We start from the raw sequence: 6,209 nt of genomic DNA on the forward strand, positions 1-6,209 counted from the left end.
TAGACAACATAATTTCGGGGCATCAATATGAACCATGGTTGAGGTAGAGCAGAAAGTTTCACAAAGTTTCACTTAAACCACTCCTAAGGCTTTTATCTTTAATCTATCTCTTTCTAAGACTTGAAATATCAACTCATGAGGCTGTTAGAAAAAAGAGGGGATAGGCAATGCTCTATTACTTGTATTTTCTTATATTATTTCTCTTTTTCTCCTCTTCTCTTTACTCTCCCCTTCATTTCCTGCTGTCACTCAAGATCAGGGATCAAGCACACTGTCAGAAGCACTATAATCACTCAATATATAGTAGCTATTATAACAGGTTTTTTAAAATTATAAACAGTATTGAACATCTTTTTACACAAGTATTTGAATACATCTATGAGTATTTCTGTAATATACTACCCTAGAACCAAAATTACTAATTCAAAGGGTGTAAACCTTTCAAAACTCTTTTCAAATTACTTTACAGAAAGATTCTATTAATAACAGTCCCTCCATATATATTGCTCCTCTCAATTCATATCTATCAGTCATTTTTTTTTTTTTCGATCTTGGACAATTAGTTGCAAAATGGAAACTTACTATCGTTTCGTTTTACATCCATTTGAGCATAGACCACATTCATGCTAATTCTGTAGAACTGTATGATGGAGTTCCATAATCTATTTTGTATGATGTAGATATTCCTTCCCTCATCTCTTTCTAGTTCTCTTTTCCCCAAATTCAGAATATTTTTCATATTTAAAGGGCGAAATTTGTGTCTTATTTAATAGCACAAGTATAACATTTGGTTTTCTGTAATAGAAATCTTAATTAGTTCTAGTTTCTCATTATTCTCAATACCACAGACCACAAAATAAATGTTTTTTTTTTTAAAATTCCAACTTTCTTAGAAAATTCTCAAATTGTTTGCTCTCACATAAAATAACCAAGACTAGTCACAATCTCCCAAATTGTCTTTGGAGCAACAGAAATCTCTTGTCCTCAAATCTTGCTAATCAGATGTCTCCTAAAATTTCCTTTACTTCCTTGAATCATCTTGCTTATTTTTCTCAGGCCTCTCTAAGATGCCTTCAAGGCTTCAGATGTCTTCTTGGATATCCATAGCTGCCTTAAAAATTTTATAACACAACATGCTGGCTAGTTTAATCAATCACTCCAGAAGCTAGGATTAGAAAAAGCTGGAAGGTTTTGGAGTAAAGAGGTCCTAGGTGGACAGAAGCTGACGTTAGGCCTACACATCAGAAAAAAAATACAAGATCCAAGGAGAAATTACCTGTGTAGTACTGAAGATTGTGATATTCTTCAGCCAGTAGGTGGAAGCAGACTCTTATCTGTAAAGATGGATACTATAAACAGTTCACTAGGCCCCAGTAGTCATTTAGCACTTCTCGGCAAGAGCAGCTTTCATTTTCTAGGAATCAACTATTTCTTGAGCAGTATTTATGCAGTTACTAATCCCTATTCAAAAGATATTAGGAGCCTTCACAAATTTAACCCATGCCTAGGGCATTACAATATTTTTCCATGCAGGTTCAGGTTAAGTGAAATAAACATAATAACAAAAGAATAAAACATCATCTGAGTAATTTTTAATACTAATAAATTAATCATATTACATGGCAAAATCAATTCTGTTCTTGTTCCATCTTCCCAGAAAGACAGTGCTGCTTGGATTAGGGCCAGGAAGGCAGGACTGGACTTGGAGGGGCAAATCCACAGTAGCATGGGAGTAAGGGGAAGTCATACATTATTTAGTAATGGAATAATGTGACTTGTGAGCTCCACACAGGCAGGGATATATCTGTGATGTTTGCTTCAAAGGCCAACACAATTCTGGCTACATAGTGTATATCCATTAAATAGTTGTTAAATAAATGGTAAATGATTAAATAGAAGTTTAAATGGTGTATCTTCTCAGTTTACAAGAGCTCAGCAGTGTCCCTTTTCAAATATAATTAATATACAAAAGCAGATTGAAGGGCAGTGGAGTATGATGATGTGGAGGCTGAATAATGACCACCAAAGATAGCCGTATCCCAATCCCTGGAACCTATGAATGTTGCATTATATGGCAAAATGGACTTTGTGGATGTGATTTTTAAGAATCTTAAAATGGGAGGAGGATCCGGAATAATCTGGATGCGCCTCAAATATAATCAGAAGTGTCCTTTAAGAGAGAAGTAGAGGAAGATTTGACTATCATCGGAAGAGAAGGTGATGTGATGATAGAAGCAGAGACTGTAGTTATACACTTTGAACGAGAAAGGTCATGTGACGAGATATACAAGGTCACTAAAAGCTGAAAAAAAGGAAGGAAACAAGATTCTCCCTTCAGAGCTTCCAGAAGGAACCAGCCCCACTGATACATCGACATTAGCCCAGTGAAACTGATTTCAGACTTGTGACCTCCAGAGCTTTGAGATAATACATTTGTGTTGTATTAAGCCACCAAGTTTGTGATACTGTGTATAGTAACAACAGGAAAATAATACAGGTGGTAACTGCCTTCTTCATCTCTCATTTCTAGTCTTGATCCTAGAAGTTGGAGGAAAGGGAGGTATAGAAATAGCAGGTCAAAAAAAGAACTCTGGCTTATAGGCACACATCAGCAGTAACAGATGCCCCAGGCTATCTGGGAAATTCCTAGAGACTGTAGAATGTATGACAAAGAATCAGAGAGGCCCCATCATGAGAGTAACTGGATTCCTCAACATATGGTGAAGTGAGCATGAGGGTAAGTGGTGTCCAAGTACAGACATGGCACTTGGCAAACTCCCAGGCAATCCAGGCCCAGATTTAGAATGGCAAAACTCCGTTCAAAAGCACACAATAAGGAACACTCATCACAAGCAGAATTGCAGTAAACTACATGATTTCAACATGGCCAGGATTCTGGCAGGGTGTTATGGTTATTGTTGCTGTTGTTTTTTAATATATATTTCTGAATAAGGCAAAACAAATGCACTTGTTAGCCTCCTGAATACTTTCATGTCTTGGAATTGGAATCTTTCACTACCGAAGTATTTTGTTTATGAAGCATGGAGTATGTTCCAATAGCATTGGCTTTAGGCATGAAATAAATCTGTGCTTGGATTTTTAAAGTATGGAGCTAATCCAAGGCAGACATGACCTAAAGCACTGTTAACCTAAGATTGAGTGTTACTGATGTTGGAAGCTGAATGTTAGAAAATGCAGTATCTTAAAAAGTCTTATGTGTAGATGCACCAGAGCAACCTCAGCAGTAAAGTCCAATTAACTGTAAATAATACCTTAGTAAAGCCTTGCTGTGAGTCACTCATGTAAAGCCTATGTAAAAAGTTTGTTAGCTTACAATATGTAATATCTACTTACACATTTCTTAGCAACAAATTGATTTTTTTTTTCAACAGATAAGAAGCCTTCTACACCTCCAGATTTTTACTAAGTTGTCCTGCCTCTCTCAAATTTGGGATATTTTATTCAGTCATTGGGTGCCACTCTTTTCCAGGTCTATTATAGTGGAGAATAACAACGATTCCTTGACACATTGTAGAACTTGCAGACAATAAACAAAATAGCAAGAAGATATATATTAAAGAGATGATAACTGCTATTGAGAAAAATAAATAAAGTGGGTGGGATAAAGCAGAACAGCACATAGTCTTTTAGATAGGGTTGTCAGGGAAGGCTTTCAAAAGGCTGCTGTGTGAACAAAGAGGGAATGAGAGAGATCAAGTCCTAGGGGATAAGATGTTGTAAGCAGAGGACTCAGGAAGGGTGAAGACCTTATGTAGAGGCTGCTTGATGTGTTGGGGGAACAGAAAGGAGGCTAAGTAGAGCAGGGTGAGTGTAGGAGGAATGGGAAGAAATGAGATCTGAGAGGTAACTGTGCTTGATTATGCAAGGCTTCTTAACATTGAATATATATAATACCAAAAATTATATACTATAGCATGAGAGCACTTTATTTATAAAGTTATTGATGTTTCTCAGACCGATTTTTATCCCATGTTAGTCCATCTGGAGCTTTAAAGTCCTTGATTTTTAATTCAGTTTGGTCAATGACAGGTTTTGTTGGATAAGAGGTTAGGGCCCAGCTAGCAACCTCAGCACAGCTAGTAAGTAACTTGATTTTATGGACTGTGAGACCATTCACTTCTGTGTCCCTAAACTACTTGTCTCTTAACTAAGGACTTCTGCGATCCCCTCCAGTGCTGATACTTTGATTACTATGGTAGTAGGAACTCTGTGTTCTTTAGTTAGCCCTACAGTCATTATAGTGGATTTTGCAGAATGAGAGTCACCAAACTTCTTTTTTTTTTTTTTCATGTCGATTGTTTTAGTCAGCCCTGAAATTTAGGCCAGAAAGAAAAAGAAAAAAAAAGAAAACAATAGCATAGGTAAACTAATTTTGTTGCTTAAGTAAAGGCAAAAATTTTGGAACAGAGGTAAAAATTGGATTTTATCAAAGTAGAAACTGAATATTATGGATATGGTACCCTGTATCATATCACCATCTCTGCTAAGTTGAGGCTTTGAAAAGTTTCAGTTAGATAAGATAAATGAGCACCGGACTAGGCATCGAAAGATGTGAGTTTGAACTCCTGCTCTGCTAATATCTGACTGAATGAATTTAGAAAGTTGGGTAATTCTATAATCCTTTTATGGTCTCAGGTTTTTCATTTATAATCAGAAAAATATTATTGACCTTTTAGATTGTGTAGAATTAAGAAGGAAAAATATATATGCTAAAATACTTTATAGACTCAAAAGAAATATGCAAAATTAAAGGATTATAGAAATGCTGCAAGATAAAATACATATTTAAATTGAAATTGAGTTTTTCTGGAAAAATGATTTATATAGTGCATCAAATATTCTACTTACTTAGGTAATAGAAAACAGTTCTTCATTATTGCTTGTATTTTTCTAAAGATTGAGACAACTTTTAGAGCAGTGGTCCCTAACATTTTTGACACCTGGGACCAGTGCTCCTATGAGCATCTAATGCCTGATGATCTGAGGCAGAGCTGAGTTGGAGCTGAGGAGGTGATGCTATTGCTGGGGAGTGGCTACAAATACAGACGAGGCTTCACTCACCTGCTGCTCACCTAATGTGGTGAGGCTTGATTCCTAACTTTCAATGGACCAGTACTGGTCTATGGCTCAGGGGTTGAGAACTCCTGCTTTAGAGCACTTAACCTATTTTTATTTTATTAATCTATTCCATTTTGTTTTGGTCTATTCTATTCTATTCTTGCTAAATTCTTTCTGATGTAAATTCAATAAAAAATGTATACATTTCTGAAAGAATTGTATAAGGTGTGATTTTATTAATCCTATTCTCAATTCCTAAATGAATTTTATTTTTTCCATGCCATTAATTAATTTATTTATTCAGTTCTGATTTTCTCATATGTATCAGATAATGTATAAGTTAGTGCAAACTGATAACAGAGAGTCTCTATTATAAAAAAACTGCACTAGCACATTGCCTGGCACTATGGGGGTACTGCAAAGGTGAGGTCCAGGAGAAGATAAACAGAGGTGGCTGAACTAAACGGTCAAAAAGAAATAGTAGTTAGCCAGGTTCTTGCTAAAGATGTGATGCTACTGCACTACAGAGTTAATTAGAAATGCAGAATCTCAGGCCTCACCTCAGAACTACTGAATCACAACTGCATTTTAAGCTAGATCCTCAGGTGACTCATGGACACAGTAAAGTATGAGAAGCCCTGAGCTGGGAAAAAGAGTGAAAGGGTAAAAAGGAGAAAGTGTTTTCTACATAGAGATACATTCAGGAAACTGCATGTAGTACAGTGTGGTCAGGGGATCTAGGCGAAAAATTTGAGGTAGAGGTGTTGTGGGAGACGAGGAGGTTCTCAGGGACCAGATCCTGTAAGGTCACACACTTTACCAAGGAATTCTGAGGTTTCCAGACAATTTTGGGAGGTGCTGGATGATTTCGAATAAGCAGAATGTTATAAGCAGATTGTAATTGTAGATATAAATATTGACACGTATAATTGACATGTATAAATATCACTGGGTTTTTTCGACAAGAAAAAATGACATATAAAGTATCGACTTTGAAAAATGGTGATTTTAGTCTACAGCCATGCCACCCTGAGCAAGCCTGATCCCACCTGATCTTGGAAGCTAAGCAAGGTTTGGCCTGGTTAGTTCTTGGATGGGAGACCACCTAAGAAGACCACGTGCTGTAGGTG

At 36.5% G+C, this 6,209-nt stretch overlaps 1 pseudogene; it reads left to right on the forward strand.

The window, feature by feature from the left end:
- Positions 1–6,090: 6,090 nt before the first annotated feature.
- LOC118614262 lies at positions 6,091–6,209 on the forward strand (annotated as a pseudogene).

This window comes from Rousettus aegyptiacus, unplaced genomic scaffold (genome assembly GCF_014176215.1).
Source record: "Rousettus aegyptiacus isolate mRouAeg1 unplaced genomic scaffold, mRouAeg1.p scaffold_m13_p_2, whole genome shotgun sequence".
In the NCBI taxonomy this organism is placed as follows: Eukaryota; Metazoa; Chordata; class Mammalia; order Chiroptera; family Pteropodidae; genus Rousettus; species Rousettus aegyptiacus.